Source organism: Chelonoidis abingdonii, chromosome 6, assembly GCF_003597395.2.
Source record: "Chelonoidis abingdonii isolate Lonesome George chromosome 6, CheloAbing_2.0, whole genome shotgun sequence".
Classification (NCBI taxonomy): Eukaryota; Metazoa; Chordata; order Testudines; family Testudinidae; genus Chelonoidis; species Chelonoidis abingdonii.
In genome coordinates, this window is record NC_133774.1 from 79,332,927 (window position 1) to 79,349,507 (window position 16,581).

At 43.6% G+C, this 16,581-nt stretch overlaps 1 protein-coding gene and 1 long non-coding RNA gene across 3 annotated transcripts in view; both read left to right on the forward strand.

The window, feature by feature from the left end:
• Window positions 1–16,581, forward strand: part of SNX24 (sorting nexin 24) — a 135,933-nt gene that overhangs the window by 42,218 nt on the left and 77,134 nt on the right. The window lies entirely within an intron of this gene.
• On the forward strand, window positions 7,067–8,264 carry LOC142047052 (uncharacterized). Its single transcript, XR_012656200.1, has 3 exons — window positions 7,067–7,205; window positions 8,134–8,174; window positions 8,219–8,264. It is a non-coding gene; the product is annotated as an uncharacterized LOC142047052 (long non-coding RNA).

Here is a 16,581-nt window from a genome sequence, read left to right on the forward strand (position 1 = left end):
AAGAATTTTTGGCTATTGATTCAGTTATTACTGTGACACAATGCTTCTCCCTCCAAAAAATGTTTTAGGGACTCTTAAAACAAACCAAAAAATCATCTGAAGATTTTCAGATGCATATGTCATTAATTCCCTAATGAAATGTTTTACATATATGTTTCATAAGGTCTTAAATATCTACATTCTTTTTGGTATATCCAAGCAATCTCACTTGAGACTGAGGGTATGGCTGCACTTGAAACTTCAAAGCGCTTGCGGCAGCGCTTTGAAGTGCGATTGTGGTCACAGCGCCAGCGCTGGGAGAGAGCTCTCCTAGCGCTGCACGTACTCCACATCCTCTTGGGGTTTAGCTTGCAGCGCTGGGAGCCGCGTTCCCAGCACTGCGGCACTGTTTACACTGGCGCTTTACAGCGCTGTATCTTGCAGTGCTCAGGGGGGTGTTTCTTCCACACCCCTGAGCGAGAAAGTTGCAGCGCTGTAAAGCGCCAATGTAGCCAAGGCCTGAGTGTTCATCGCTTAGTATATGGATACTCACAGCAGTTGTCTTGTAGTGATTTAAGTATAAGGTGTAAACAGATCTTCCAAGTATTTGTGCATAGTGGTTGAAGTCACTTCTTGAGGTGATTTGCTTGTCCTTATAAAATTACTGTCTAGTTTCTTAATTGGTTTATTTTCAAGGAAACTATAAAGGCATTTAATACTTTAAAAATTATTTTTGGTGTGGGTTTTTTTAATTAATTCTGCTTATTCATGCATATTATTATTTTGCATTTGAAGTAGCTATCTTTATCTGCCTTTCTATTTTGTTTAAGAGTGAACTGCTGTGATGATGATGGAATTGTCTTTGTTGTATTTAAATAGAGACTCAAGTTCTCTACTAGTTATCTAAAAAAGCAACTACAATACAGGAGGACTATATATCACTAAAGCATTTACTCTCCTTGCTCTCTTTGGTCTCTGATGTGCCAATTGTGGTGGTGGTTTTTGTGATGTACTCATTTTTCCACAGAGAAATAGATTGAAGCTAGGGCGGCTCAAAAAATTGTCTTTCTTTCTTTCTTTCTTTCTTCTCAAAAATATTATGGTTTTTGACTTTCAAATTTTGTATGTGTGGTAAGTGGCCTTGTTTTCTCAAAAAAATTCAGTTTTTCATTTTCAAACAAAATACACCTCTACCCTGATATAACACTATCCTCGGGACCCAAAAAACTTACTGCGTTATAGGTGAAACCGCGTTATATCGAACTTTCTCCTCCCTCCCACCCCCGGAGCGCTGCTTTACCATGTTACATTCGAATTCATGTTATATTGGGCCGCGTTATGTCGGGGTAGAGGTGTAGTTTGGGCTTTTGACAGTTTTTGCCCAAAAAACTAAGTTTTCATTTTAGGGGGTTTATATTTTTGGATGAAAAATTGGAAACTTTTTGATTAAAATTTTTGATTAAAAATATATATTTGTTTTCATCAGCATTTTCTGTGGGAGGAGAAAACCATTTTCTAGCCATCTTTGACTGAGACCACCTATCTCCTGTTAAACACCAAACAGCTGTTGAATGATAACAGTTTGTCACTGCTGAACCTTTCTGGATTTGACCCTGTGGTCTAAAAACGAAAGGCTCTACAATCCACTGCCAATCCACTGTAACATCTACCTGCTATTAAAATAGGTTTTTTCAAACTGCATATTTTGTGGAGTGTTGTATTGTTGTTTTTGGAGAAGAGACTTTACAGTTCCACTGAGTTAAGAGATAATGAGAGATTAACAGCTCTCTAAAGCCAAACCAGTCCTAATTTTCCTCAAACCCTTTTGTTAACAATATTCTCATGTCACAGTAGTAGCAGCCACAGAGATGTGCTATACCTTCCACCAAGACCATTTAAACAGGATACAAATTACTGTTAGAGTTGTTATTTTCATCTCTACTGTGCTACTGTGATTTAGTGTGGAGAGAGATAACTGACAAGTTTTTAGAAAAAAGCCAGGAGCTGAAAAAGTTAACTTGTAGTGTAGAAATGAAAAAAAAAAATCTGCAGTGTTGTTTCTTTTCGTTTTTCAGCGTACTAAATTGGGTCATTTTATTTCTTCTGCCTTTGCAGAATAATGGGAGAAAATAATTCCAATTGGATAGCTAGTAAAAGTACAGATACATTCAGTATTATCCTATAAATGCAGTGAGAAAAAAGTTATGACCAAAATGATATTTTTTTCTTGTACAAAATTTTAAGAATGCCTTAAATATAAATTATCAGAGGGGTAGCCGTGTTAGTCTGGATCTGTAAAAGCAGCAGAGAATCCTTTGGCACCTTATAGACTAACAGACGTTTTGCTTAAATATAAATAGTATTGATTTTCAGTAGTGTAGCATCTGAACGTATGTCATCACATCTTGGAAAACAGTAGTTAAAATAACCACCTCTGAAATGGTTCATGATTTTGCAAGTCAACAACTTTTCTTGAGACCATTGTTCTTCTGTTATAGCAGAGGTACAAATTACCTAATTATGATATATCATGTAACGTAGAGTCTCTTTATTTGTGAGGGAATCAATACAAAATCTCTTGGAACAGCTCTTTTTCTCCTTTTTAATGTGCCCTAGAAGAAGAGATTGGGAAATGCTGAATCCACATGTAGAACGACAGTGATTCATGCTGTAGAGCTGTTTTGTCAGGGCTGCAAGGCTCTAGTACTGACACGTCTGTCCAGCTTTGGAAGAGATGATAATGATATGGGATCTTTGAACCTAGGATATATACGAAAGAAGATTATGCCTTTCTTTTGAATAGAAATTACATAAAAACGCCCTGCACTGCAGTGTCAAACAGAAGGTAGGAATACCAATATTAAGGATGCACCTAGTATCTGATTGTTTCACAAACAATTAATTACTCTTTCAGTTCTTCTGTGAATTATGTGGTGGCATTATCCCTATTTTACATATAAGGATCTGGGACACAGAGGTTAAGGCCAAAATTTTCAAGTGCCCACTAACTTTGGATGTCCATCTTAAGATACGTAGGGCTTGATTTTACTTAGCATTTTCATACTCTTAGTTCCAAGCATAGTATATTCAGCACTTCTTCAAATCAGGCCCTAACTGTCTCAAGTTGGTCACATAGAAAATGAGGAACACACACAGTGACACTCTGAAAAGATTGAGGTAAATGATTGCCTAGCATAAAATAGAACTTTTGTGGTAAATTCAGGGACCGAATCCAATTCTCCAGTTTGTCGTTCAGTTGTCTTAGTCATGAGACCATTCCTTCTCTACCTGCAATCCCCTGCCTTGTTCACTGTGTACCTTTCAGCTTCTGCAGCAACTGAGGCAAGGTCTTGCAGACAAAAGCCTCCTTAATTACACAGTGCTGAGCACCATCCTGTGCACTGAATGAGGCAGGGATCCTGTGGCAAAAATAGTGTGTGATCAAGTGATTAAATAAATATTGTATCATAATGTATGTGCACAAGAGAAGGCTGAATTAAGGTTGCACAGGCAACTTTAAGTCTGGTATTTCCTAACTTTTGAGTGCTTGAATTTGAAACCATAATGTTCTTTTAACATTTTATGAATGTAATCGCCTAAAAAGATTTAAAAAGCAAACTGAAAAAAATAGAAATTCCATCATGTGGAACCATGTTGACCCTGGCACAGGTCATCTGCAGGACTGAAGTTTTTTAGATCCACAGCATAGACATCTATCACTTGATTTAAGGATTACTGATAGCAATAGTAGGCTATCATCTTCCAGCCTGCCCTCTTCTACTCTTCTCCTCTAGTGTCACTCCCACATGTCCCCAGGTTTGTCACTTTCTTCTCTGTTTGTTCTCCCACAGTCTATACCTCCTACCGTATTCCTGTCCTCCTCTTCCCATTCCTTGCCCCTTGGTATTCAAGAAAGGCTGCTTTCTCTTCCCCTAATCTCTTCCCCTAGGGTGGCAGAGTAAGGGGCATGTACGAGAAGCTAATAAGAGATGGTTTCTCTATTCTCAGGGTATGTCTACACTACAAAATTAAGTCTAATTTATAGAAGTCCATTTTTTAGAAATCGATTTTATACAGTCAATTGTGTGTGTCCCCACTTAAGACCATTAAGTCGTCAGAGTGAGTCCACAGTACCAAGGCTAGCGTCGACTTCCGGAGCATTGCACTGTGGGTAGCTATCCCACAGTTCCCAGAGTCTCTGCTGCCCCTTGGAATTCTGGGTTGAGCTCCCAATGCCTGATGGAGCAAAAACATTGTCACAGGTGGTTCTGGGTAAACATCGTCAGCCACTCCCACCCCCTGTGAAAGCAATGGCAAAAAATAATTCCTCACCTTTTTTCCTGGGTTATCCGTGCAGACGACATACCACAGCAAGTATGGAACCCGCTCAGCTCACCGTCACTGTATGTCTCCTGGGTGCTGCCAGACATGGTACTGCATTGCTACACAGCAGCAGCTCATTGCCTTTTGGCAGCAGACGGTGCATTATGATTGGTAGCCATTGCATCGTCTCTTGGGTGCTCTTTTAGCTGACCTTGATGAGGTTTGTCGGGGGCGCCTGAGCAGACATGTGTGCTCCTGGCTGGCCTCGGTGAGGTCGGTCGGGGGCGCCTGGACATAAATGAGGGATGACGATGGCCAGCAATCATACTGCACCATCTTCTGGTGAGCAGCCGAGAGACAACAATGGCTAGCAGTTGTACTGCACCGTCTGCTGCCAGCCTAAGATGTATGAGAGAGATGGAGTGGATCAAAACAATAAAGAGACTAGATTTGTTTTGTATTCATTTGCTCACCCCCCTCGCTCCCTTCCTCCCTCCCTCCATAAATAGTGGGGGGAGGGATAGCTTAGTGGTTTGAGCATTGGCCTGCTAAACCCAGCGTTTTGAGTTCAGTCCTTGAGGGGGCCATTCTGTGTGACAACCCTGTAAGCCAACCCTGTAAGCCATGTCATCAGTTGCCCCTCCCTCTGTCAGAGCAACAACAGATAATCGTTTCGTGCCTTTTTTCAGCACAGATGCCATAGCACAGCAAGCATGGAGCCCGCTCAGATCACCGCTGCAATTATGAGCACTGTAAACACCACGTGCATTATCCTGCAATATATGCAGAACCAGAACCTGCAAAAGCAAAACCAGCCGATGATGCGATGGTAGCGTGGTGATGAGAGTGATGAGGACATGACACAGACTTCTCTCAAAGCACAGGCCCCGGCAATGTGGACATCATGGTGTTAATGGGGCAGGTTCATGCCATGGAACGCCGATTCTGGGCTCGGGAAACAAGCACAGGCTGGTGGGACCGCATAGTGTGGCATATCTGGGATGATTCCCAGTGACTGCAAAACTTTCACATGCATAAGGCCACTTTCTTGGAACCGTGTGACTTGCTTTCCCCTGCCCTGAAGCGCAAGAATACCAAGATGAGAGCAGCCCTCACAGTTCGCAAGCGAGTGGCGATAGCCCTCTGGAAGCTTGCAATGCGAGACAGCTACCGGTCAGTCAGGAATCAATTTGGAGTGGGCAAATCTTCTGTGGGGGCTGCTGTGATCCAAGTAGCCAATGCAATCGAAGAGCTGCTGCTATCAAGGATAGTGACTCTGGGAAATGTGCAGGTCATAGAATCATAGATCATTAGGGTTCGAAGGGACCTCAGGAGATCATCTAGTCCGACCCCCTGCTCAAAGCAGGACCAATCCCCAAATGGCCCCCTCAAGGATTGAACTGACAACCTTGGGTTTAGCAGGCCAATGTTCAAACCACTGAGCTATCCCTCCCCCCCCCCAACTGTGGTGGGGCAATAGACAGAACCCATATCCCTATCTTGGCACCGGAGCACCAAGCCAGCAAGTACTAAACTGAAAGGGGTACTTTTCAATGGTGCTGCAAGCACTGGTGGATCACAAGGAACATTTCACCAACCTCAACATGGGATGGCTGGGAAAGGTACATGATGCTTGCATCGTCAGGAACTCTGGGCTATTTGAAAAGCTGCAGGAAGGGACTTTCTTTCTTTCCAGACCAGAAAATAACTGTTGGGGATGTTGAAATGCCTATAGTTATCCTTGGGGACCCAGTCTACCCCTTAATGCCATGGGTCATGAAGCTGTACACAGGCAGCCTGGACAGTAGACAGGCTGTTCAACTATAGGCTGAGCAAGTGCAGAATGGTGGTAGAATGTGCATTTGGACGTTTAAAAGCGTGCTGATGCAGTTTACTGCTTCAGATAGACCTCAGTGAAACCAATATTCCCATTGTTATTACTGCTTGCTGTGCACTCCACAATATCTGCGAGAGTAAGGGGGAGACGTTTATGGCGGGATAGGAGGTTGAGGCAAATCGCCTGGCTGCTGATTATGCACAGCCAGACACCAGGACGGTTAACAGAGTACAGGAGGGGACGCTGTGCATCAGAGAAGCTTTGAAAACTAGTTTCATGACTGACCAGGCTACGGTGTGAAAGTTCTGTTTGTTTCTCCTTGATGACCCTCCCCCCCTTGGTTCACTCTACTTCCTTGTAAGCTAACCACCTTCCCCTCCCCCCTTCAATCACCGCTTGCAGAGGCAATAAAGTCATTGTTGCTTCACATTCATGCATTCTTTATTAATTCATCACACAAATAGGGGGATAACTGCCAAGGTAGCCCGGGAGGGGAGGGAGAGGAGGGAAGCACCGGATGGGATGGGGGAAGGAGGAAGGACAAGGCCCACACTGCACTTTAAAACTTATGTGAATGCCAGCTTTCTGTTGCTTGGCAGTCCTCTGGGGTGAAGTGGTGGGGAGCCAGAGGCCCTCCATCGCGTTCTTGGGCATCTGGGTGAGGAGGCTATGGAATTGGAGAGGAAGAGTGTTGGTTACACTGGGCTGTAGCAGCGGTCGCTGTGCTCAGCTGCTTTCCTGAACCTCAGCCATACGCCAGAGCATATCAGTTTTGTTCCTCCATAGTCTCAGCATTGCTCTTTGCCTTCTGTCACCAAGCTGACGCCCTATCATCTTCAGGCGCTACTATATTATCTTCAGCCCACACCTGTCCTTGCATTCATATTGTCGCTTTCCTGGATCTCTACATTGGTCTGCCTCCATGCATTCTGCTGGGCTTTTTCAGTGTGGGAGGACTGCATGAGCTCAGAGAACATTTCATTGCAAGTGCGTTTTTTTCACCTTCTAATCTTTGCTAGCCTCTTGGAAGGAGAAGATAGTGTGAGCGTTGAAAAATTTGCAGCTGGTGGAGGAAAAAAAAAGGAGAGTGGTAGTTAAAAAGGCCATTTTAGAGAACAATGAGTAGACTCTTTCACAGTAAAGCTTGCTGTTAACATTACATAGCACATATGCTTTCGGTACAAGGTCGCATTTTGCCTCTTATTGAGGGTATGCTGGTTTGGTGTGAGACATCTTTCACGCAGGGCCGGGCAACAGAATTTGGCTTGCAAGCAGCCATGGTAAGACACAGTCTTTTGGCTTCTTTAAGCTTCATAACATGTGGGAATGGTTTCAAACAGCAGTGGCCTCATTTCCCATACCAAGCAGCCATTGGGTTGGCCATTTAACATGGGTTGACCATTTAAAAGGAGGAGCGGCTGTGGTTTTCGGGTTAATGTGCAGCACAAACCCAACTACCCGCCCCCCCTCCACAATTCTCTGGGATGATGGCTTCACCCCTCCCCGGACCACGTGGCTAACAGCAGGGAACATTTCTGTTCAGTCACAGGCAAACAGCCCAGCAGGAACGGACACCTCTTAATGTCCCCTTAATAAAATCAGCCTGTTTCAACCAAGTGACAAGGAATGATATCACTCTCCTGAGGATAACACAGAGAGATAAAGAACGGATGTTGTTTGAATGCCAGCAAACACTGAGACCATACGCTGCAATGCTTGTGATTCCAGACTACGTGCTACTGGCCTGGTGTGGTAAAGTGTCCTACCATGGAGGATGGAATAAGGCTGCCCTTTCCAGAAACTTTTTGCAAAGGCTTTGGGAGTACATCCAGGAGAGCTTTATGGAGATGTCCCTGGATTATTTCCGCTCCATTCCCAGACAAGCTAGCAGACTTTTCCTGTAACTGTACTGACTGTGAATGCCGGGGCAAATTAGTCATCAAACACACTTACTTTTAAACCATGTATAATATTTACAAAGGTACACTTGCCAGAGGTCCCTTCTCTGCCTGGTGGGTCCAGGTGGCAGACTTAGGTGGGTTCGGGGGGTACTGACTCCAGGTCCAGAGTGAGAAACAGTTCCTGGCTGTCGGGGAAAATGGTTTCTCCGCTTCCTTGCTGTGAGCTATCTTCAACCTCCTCCTCCTCATCATCTCCATCCCCAAAACCAACATCCCTGTTGCATGCTACTCCATTGACGAGTCAAAGCACAGGGATGGGGTAGTGGTGGCTGCACCACCTAGAATGGCATGCAGCTCATCATAGAAGTGACATGTCTGGGGCTCTGACATGGAGCGGCTGTTTGCCTCTCTGTTTTTTTGGTAAGCTTGCCTCAGCTCCTTAAGTTTCACGCAGCACTGCTGTATGTTCCTGTTATAGCCTATGTCCTTTACGCCGTTTGAGATTTTTTCAAATGTTTGGGCATTTTATCTTTTGGAACGGAGTTCTGATAGCTCTGATTCATCTCCCCATACAGTGATCAGATCCCGTACCTCTCGTTCGGTCCATGCAGGGCTCTTTTGTGATTCTGAGACTCCATCATGGTCACTTCTGCTGCTGAGATCTGCACTCACCTGCAGATCGCCACGCTGGCCAAACAGGAAATGAGATTCAAAAGTTCATGGGCCTTTTCCTGTCTACCCAGCCAATGCATCTGAGTTGAGAGTGCTGTCCAGAGTGGTCACAATGGAGCACTCTGGGATAGCTTCCGGAGGCCAATACCGTCGAATTGTGTCCACACTACCCCAAATTTGACCTGGCAAGGTCAATTTCAGCACTAATCCCCTTGTCGGGGGAGGAGTACAGAAATCGATTTTAACAGCCCTTTAAGTCGAAAATAACGGCTTCATTGTGTGGACAAGTACAGGGTTAAATTGATCTAACACTGCTAAATTCGACCTAAACTCGTAGTGTAGACCAGGGCTCAGTTCTGATGCCTAGCATCTGAGCAGCTCCTGATGTCCAGATGATGCAGTTGCTGGAAAAGTCCTGCTCAGCCCCTGCAGCCTTGGAATGAAGCATACTCAGCTGCTTTGTGGGGACAGCATATGCTTGGTCCAGTCAGCATATGGGAACTATACTGTGCCTTAGACAGAATCTTTGGAGAACAATGCTACCAGCATCTAACAAATCTCTACTGAGCATATGCAAGCTATGATTTTTCAGAGGCTTATGCTGTGGCTAAATTTGGATGGATTTTCACGCAAAAGGCACATCCTTAACATGGACTCCTCCTGAGGGTCGAAATGACAGTCTGGACCTATACATTGAATGCTTCCGCCGACGTGCACAGGCAGAAATCGTGGAAAAACAACACCGCTTGCCTCATAACCTAAGTCGTGCAGAACGCAATGCCATCCACAGCCTCAGAATACCTGACTTATCCCAAAGAGACTGATAAGGAGGTGCGCTGGTAAATCATGAACAGGTCGACTACCAAAAGGAGGCCGCAGACAATTCTCCAATCCAAATTCTAACACCAGGCCACTTCCCTAGATCACTGAGGAAATACACTAAGGAACTGCTACCATCTACTCAGACACTCCCTACACTACACCGGAACAATCAGCATACCCTAAGAGCCACTGACCAGGGGTTATTCTATCTAGTAACCCCAAGATCCACAAAACCCGGAAATCCTGGATGCCCATACATACTCAGGCATTGGAACTCTCACTGAAGGACTGTCTGATATGTTGGCCCTCTAGCTCAGACCCTATGCCACCAGCACTCCCAGCTATCTCCGTGAGGCACCACTGATTTCCTGAGGAAACTAACAATGCATTGGTCACCTCCCAGAAATCACCATCCTAAGCACCATGGAGTAGAGGCTCTCCTAATAACATCCACACACAGATTGGAATACTAGCTGTCAGGAACAGTATCCCTGATGATGCACAGCACACTGGCTGCTGAGCTCTGTGCCTTTATACTCACTACACAACGATTTCAAGTTTTGAATGACAATATATTCTCCAGATCAGTGCATGCTATGGGCACCCCGCATGGCCAGCAATACGCCAATATTTTTTTGGCTGACCTGGAACACACGCGTCCTCAGCTCCGTCCAATCACAGCCGCTTTCTACTACAACTCAATTGATGACACTTCATCATCTGACCATGGGAAGGAGACTCTAGAAAAATTCAACCACGATTCAAAGCTTCCACCCCCACATCAACCTCACGCCTGGACAATCTCACGGGAAGGTCCACTTTCTAGACCACGGTGCAAATGAGTGCATGGTCAATTAACCACCCTATACGAAAGCGGTCCGACCGCTATGCTACTCTTCTGCCTCAGCTTCCTCCGGCACATCACAACAATGTACGATCCATTGTCTACAGCCAAGCACTGAGGTACAACCGCATGTTAACCTCAGCCAGAGACAACACTAGCAAAATTCGCACGCCCAGCATCTCAAACAAATACCGAAGAGGAATTGGAAACAGATAACAGAGCAGACTGTACCCAGAAGCTCATACTGCGCAACGAAAACCAGAAAGAAACCAACAGGACTCCACTGGCCATACATACAGCCCCCACTAAAACCCTCCAATAGACGCATCATCAGGGATCTACACCATCTGGACAATGATCCCACAACTTTTACAGGTCTGGGTGGCAGGCCAATCCTTGCCACAGACAACCTGCCAACCTGAAAACGTATCTGAACCAGCAACATGCACACTGTACATAGTAACTCTAGCTCAGGACCAATCCATGCAACAACCTACGATGCAACTTGCCCATATCTAACCAGCGACACCATCACAGGACCTAACCAGATCAGCCACACCATCACTGGTTTCATTCCCTGCACGTCACAATGTATATTACGCATCATATGCCAGCAATGCCCCTCTGCTATGTACATCGGCAAACTGGACAGTCACCTACGGAAAGGATAAATGGACACAAATCAGATAGTCAGGAATGGCAATATACGAAAAACGTAGGAGAGCACTTCAACCCCCTGGCACCTATAGCAGACCTTAAAGGTGGCCACCGCAGCAAAAACTTCAGGACAGACTTCAAGAAGAAACTGCTGAGCTTCATTCATGCTGCAAATTTGCAAAACCATCAACAAACGCTGGACTATAACAAAGACTGTGACTAGGCTTCAATTACAGAACAGTTTCTCTCCTCCCTTGGTTTTCACAGCCTCCTACTGCTAGAAAGGGCCCCCATCCTCCTGACTGAACTAACCTCGTTATCTCTAGCTTGCTTGCTAGCATATATATACCTACCCCTGGAAATTTCCACTACCTGCGTCTGACGAAGTGGGTATTCACCCACGAAAGCTCACGCTCCAAAACGTCTGTTAGTCTATAAGGTGCCACAGGATTCTCTGCATCCTTAACACCAGAGGAATTCTACCCTTCTGCCCCCAAAGTCTCTGCTCCAAAACATTGTCTTGAGAACATGGTTGTAAGAAATTTTTAACATGGGCAAAACAACGTGTTTATCTCTAACTGTTCTTAGGAATGGCTTTCCAAAAATGTTTGTCTGAGTCAGGCAGCAAGCACGGAAAAATTAAGTCCAAATTGTTAAAGGTATCAAGGGAATGAGGTGACTGAGAAGGAGAATATGATGGGTAGGAGACTGTGAGGGATAAGGGAAGGAAATATGGGTGCAAATGAACATAGTGGAGTGGCAAGAGACTGACTGAGTTGGAGCAGCTGTCTGTCCTGTCTAGGGAAGAAGAGGGATAGTGAGGAATAGAATGGCAGCTCCCCTCGATCCAGGGGATAACACAAGGCAAGTCGAGTTTCCACCAAGCAGTGAGCAGCTTTTGTGTGAGTGTATTTAAAGTTGATTCATCTAAACAGCACAGCTGCTGCGTGGAGTTTATACTCTTGCTTACTCAGAAGGAGATTGTAACATCTCTTAATAATGAGGCCTTTGTAATGACAAAGAAAATATCTTTTTTTATTAATTCATGGCAATGTTACATGCAGATAAACGTTAGAAAAACTTGTCTTTTTCTACAAAAGCCAAGAGAAAGAGGAAAACATCGAGGTTCAAATGTGGTTTATGTAAATGGGATGTTGTTTTCCATGAAGTTAATGAGACAGATGAGAGAGACCCATGAAATTTGGAAGTATGGGAATGAGGGCAGAACAGCTGTTCACATTACTTGTCCTTATTTCTGTTTCTAGAGATGCTGGTCAAAATTTTCAAATATGGGAGCCTAAAGTTTTGAACCTAAATCCATGTTTATGCATCTGAAGAAGTGATCTAATATCTGGAGGTATTGAGCATCGTCATCTCCAAAAGGAAGTTGGTCAGCACCTCCCATAACCAAGTCACGTCTTTAAATCCTTAAAGATTAATTTAGGAACGTAACTTTAGGAATTTAATTTTTAACATTTTGGATGTTGTCTTCTCATAATGCCTTCCTTAGAAATTTTCTAGTTTTTATTTTTCTTATTACAATTTTTAGAGAACTCAAACCATATCGAAAGAAGCAATCTTTTTTTTTATTTCTTTTCCTGTAGTTTGTGCTTATGATAGAGTGGTGTCTTTTGGTTTTTGTTATTTTGAGAATGTGGCAGGCGTAGATTTTATGCCTATGACTGATATCTTTTGACTTTGACACTTCCTGTTAGCATTTGAAGAGGTTGGTGTGTTTTATTATCTGCAATTCCAGCGACAGGCAGCAAAAAAACATACAGCAGAGTTTTTCATTCATCCGTTACCTGTCACTTGGGCGAGCTGTGTGCACATTTTTCTTTGCTTTGAACAGTGATTCAACATCAGAGCTGTTCATAATTTAAAGCTACTTGTTGAAATGTGGTGGTAGTACAATACTTAACATGATTTCATTTACAACTTTGCATTTAGTTACACAGTACTTGCCTTTGTAGGCAAGTCACCAAGGGTACGTCTACACTGCAATAAAAGACCCGTGGGTCAGCTGACTTGGGTTTGTGGGGCTTGGGCTGCAGGGCTAAAAATTGCTTTGTTGAGTTTCTGGCTTGGGCTGCAGACCCTGGGACTTGGCCCAAACATGTCCACAGCAATTTTACAGTCCCATAAGCCTGAATCAGCTGACCTGGACTTTAGCTGCAGGTCTTTAATTGCTGTGTAGACATACCTCAGGAAGGCAGTTACAAATTAATGTAATTTTCACTAAATCACTTTTGTAGTCTTCAAAATTATAAAGTGTGCACCAGTCTCTGATAGGTCATACCTCTGATAGGGCATTCATTCCCACACCATAGAATTGCTGAAATGACACTTGAATTGCACATCCTGTAGTGCAAAGTTGTTATTTTAATATTTCAGCTGATTTTCTTTCCAAGAAAATATGGCCTTATCATAAATACACTCGCTGGAATCCTGACATGCCATTCACATTTTCCTTTTTTCTAGGAGGTGGATATGTGTATGTATCTGGCATAACTCCACTAAAGTCAACGATGTTATGCCAGAAGAGAATTTGTTCCATCTATTTAATATGCCTTGTATTTTGGCTCTCTACCTTATTCATAAGAAAATGTTTTCCCTCTCCTGCCTCCTAACTCTCTACCACATTTACATTTTGTGGAACCAAATCAGTTTTCATTTGTTCTTGGGTCAGAATCCTTACTCCCCACTAACATGGAGTTCATCTTGCACTCTTAGGCCAGGTCTACCCTATGTATGACAGTCTGCCAGCATGCCTGTGTTGGTGAGGGGTATGAAGAGGTGATCCCTGACAGACATAGCTATGCTGGCAAAAACCCTTAGTATAGTTATAAGGACTCAACTGAGCTTATACCAGTATAGTTTATCTCAGTTGGTGAGGGCTGGAATAAGTGCTTTGCTTGTATAGTAGAGTGGTATTCCTGTGCCAGGAAAGTGCTCCTAGTGTAAACGTGGCCTTAGTCACAAATGACAGGTGGCAGCAAGCAATTAGAAGTTATATAATTTGGGCCCATTCCCCTGCTGCGCTCCTTGCTGTTTATGCAACTTCCAGCATTTCTTCTGCCTTGACAAAAGACCATCATGGAAATGAATGTTTATTCAAATTATTCTATTCTCTGAAATCCACCTCCTTTCCCCCCTTACCCCCCACCCCCGCCTAAAAAAAGAAAGAAAGAAATCTTTAGTTTACCATAGTGGGGTCTTTCTCTCTTCACTGTGCTAGTCATTTTTTTCAGGACCTTCTCTCAGTAGAGGTGGGTTCCTTTCCAAGTATTGGGAGTAAGAATGAGACTGTCTGGCCCCTAACAGCAGAATAGCACTTTGTAGCCATTTCTTTATCCCACTCTGGGTTGCTCAGAAGTGGTTGACCTGACAAATTCAATCTCTTTGTAGGGTGCAGGGCTTTACTCAATTGACATAATGATGCCTTCTTCCAAAATCAGATGACAGTGCTTGGACTGGCAATATCTGATGAGAGAGAGAGGATTGGCGATATTATCTAATAGCAGAGATAATTCATTCTATAGTTAGAAAGTGCAAACAAACATTTAAGTAAATAATACGGAGAGCCTGTACAAGTTAATTGCTTAAAAAGAAAGTGCCTAAAAACAACAACGTGCCTCCTGTCTGCTCCTCCTTCCTACTAATGAAAAGGAAACTTATGAGTCTTCCACTCTGGAAGCTGAGAGCCCAGACTGCTCCCAATATTTTATTGATGAAAGTTTTCCAAACCCACGAAAGCGTTTTAAAAAAAGCCCCTTCACTAGTCAGATCCTGAGCATTAAGAAAGGATCTGGGTAAACTTCCTCTGCTGGAAGATGAAGAGGAGTTAGAGAAGGCACTACCACCGGTATGTCCTAGAGCATCACATAGTCTTTTAGTTGCATCCAACGAAGTGGGTATTCACCCACGAAAGCTCATGCTCCAAAACATCTGTTAGTTTATAAGGTGCCACTGGACTCTTTGCTGCTTTTACAGATCCAGACTAACAAGGCTACCCCTCTGATATTTGACATAGTCTTTTAGATAACCTGGGCCTAGGCAATGGGACATCTTATTTAAGAACCAAGTCCTTGATTCAGTGTGCTGTGGGAAGCCAGTGTAGAGAGCAGCAAACAAGTTTAATGTTCTGAGTAGCCTGTATTGCTGAAGAGACATGATGCAGCATTGTGTACTAGAAGGAGTGTCCTAAGAGCAGAAAGCTTTGTGCCCGGGTGTATGGCATTGCTGTGATCCAACCAAGAAGTGACAAAGGCTTAAATAACCGAGGCCAGGTTGTCATCCACAAGGATGGGAAGGAGTCTCCTAGCCAACTAGAGATGACAGAAAGCATTACTTGTAGATGTTGCTGTGTGAGGTAATCCTTGCTTCAGGATATATAATAGAATCATCTGCAAATAAACTGACTGCAATGTGGAATAAGTGCAGTACTCTTGTACATCTTCCTTGAAATAAACCCGCAATACCTGTAGCTTCCAGCATGCTCACCCAATGACTCTGAAGAAGTAAAAACACTTAAGGAAAGACTATGGTTGGCATAAGTTTGTTAGCATTCAGACTGTAGAATATTAATGAAGATGTTTTGGAAATATATTATGTACATATGCATATAAGAGTATAACACAAGTGTTTATTTTGGGCATAACAAAGAAAAATGGTGTTCCTTTATAGGAGTGCTGGCATCTGAAAATATAGTTATAAGGTTTTCAAAAATGATTCTGGAAGTAAAGCTCCTCAAATAATATTTAGATACCTATATATTGATTTAGGAGCCTGACATTAGGCACTTATTTTTAAAAAGTCTTTCCCAGTTTGATTTTTGGTGCTGTCATAACTAATTCCTGCAGATCCCAGAGTTGACTGCAGTGAGGGAATTTTATGTTCTTATTTTTGGAGGACCACATTACAAATTAACTATACTGCCATCAAATAAGTCTTATTTTGTTTGTGTCATCTTTAGTCAGCTAGTTCTTTTACCTTTCTCTTGTACCATCACGTCAGCAAGTCAGAACAATCACCAACCCTTCCATTGTGGTTTCCAGGTCCAGAATGAATTGGGGAAGCATTTAAGCTCACGCCAAAGGATGCTTGGAATGTTCATCCATGAATGCATTGATGATGCCGTCTTGAACACCTCTTAAGGTTCCAGTGCACACAGAACACCTCTCTAACGCAGTCATCATTGTTTCAGTTAGACAGGCATGTGGAGGGGTGATACTCCCACTTTTTCTTGGCATGCTGACATACCACTCTAGCACTGCTCTTCCTCAGCTCAAACACAAAGAGGAATTGCTGAACCACCTGTATGGTGATTTGGCCAGCAAAGTTCACCACTCATGGAAAGGCAACAGGGGGAGCTATGTGCTGGTGATATAAGGGAGAACACAGTGGAACAGTAATTTCCCCCTACACCAGATTGGGTTCTCTTGCTCCTGGCTGTGTATGCTGGAGGTGATTGAAAAGCTGGACAAACCGCCAGATGGTGCCCCTGCCCCTGTCTCTGCTCCTGCACAGAGGAAAGAAGAGGAAGC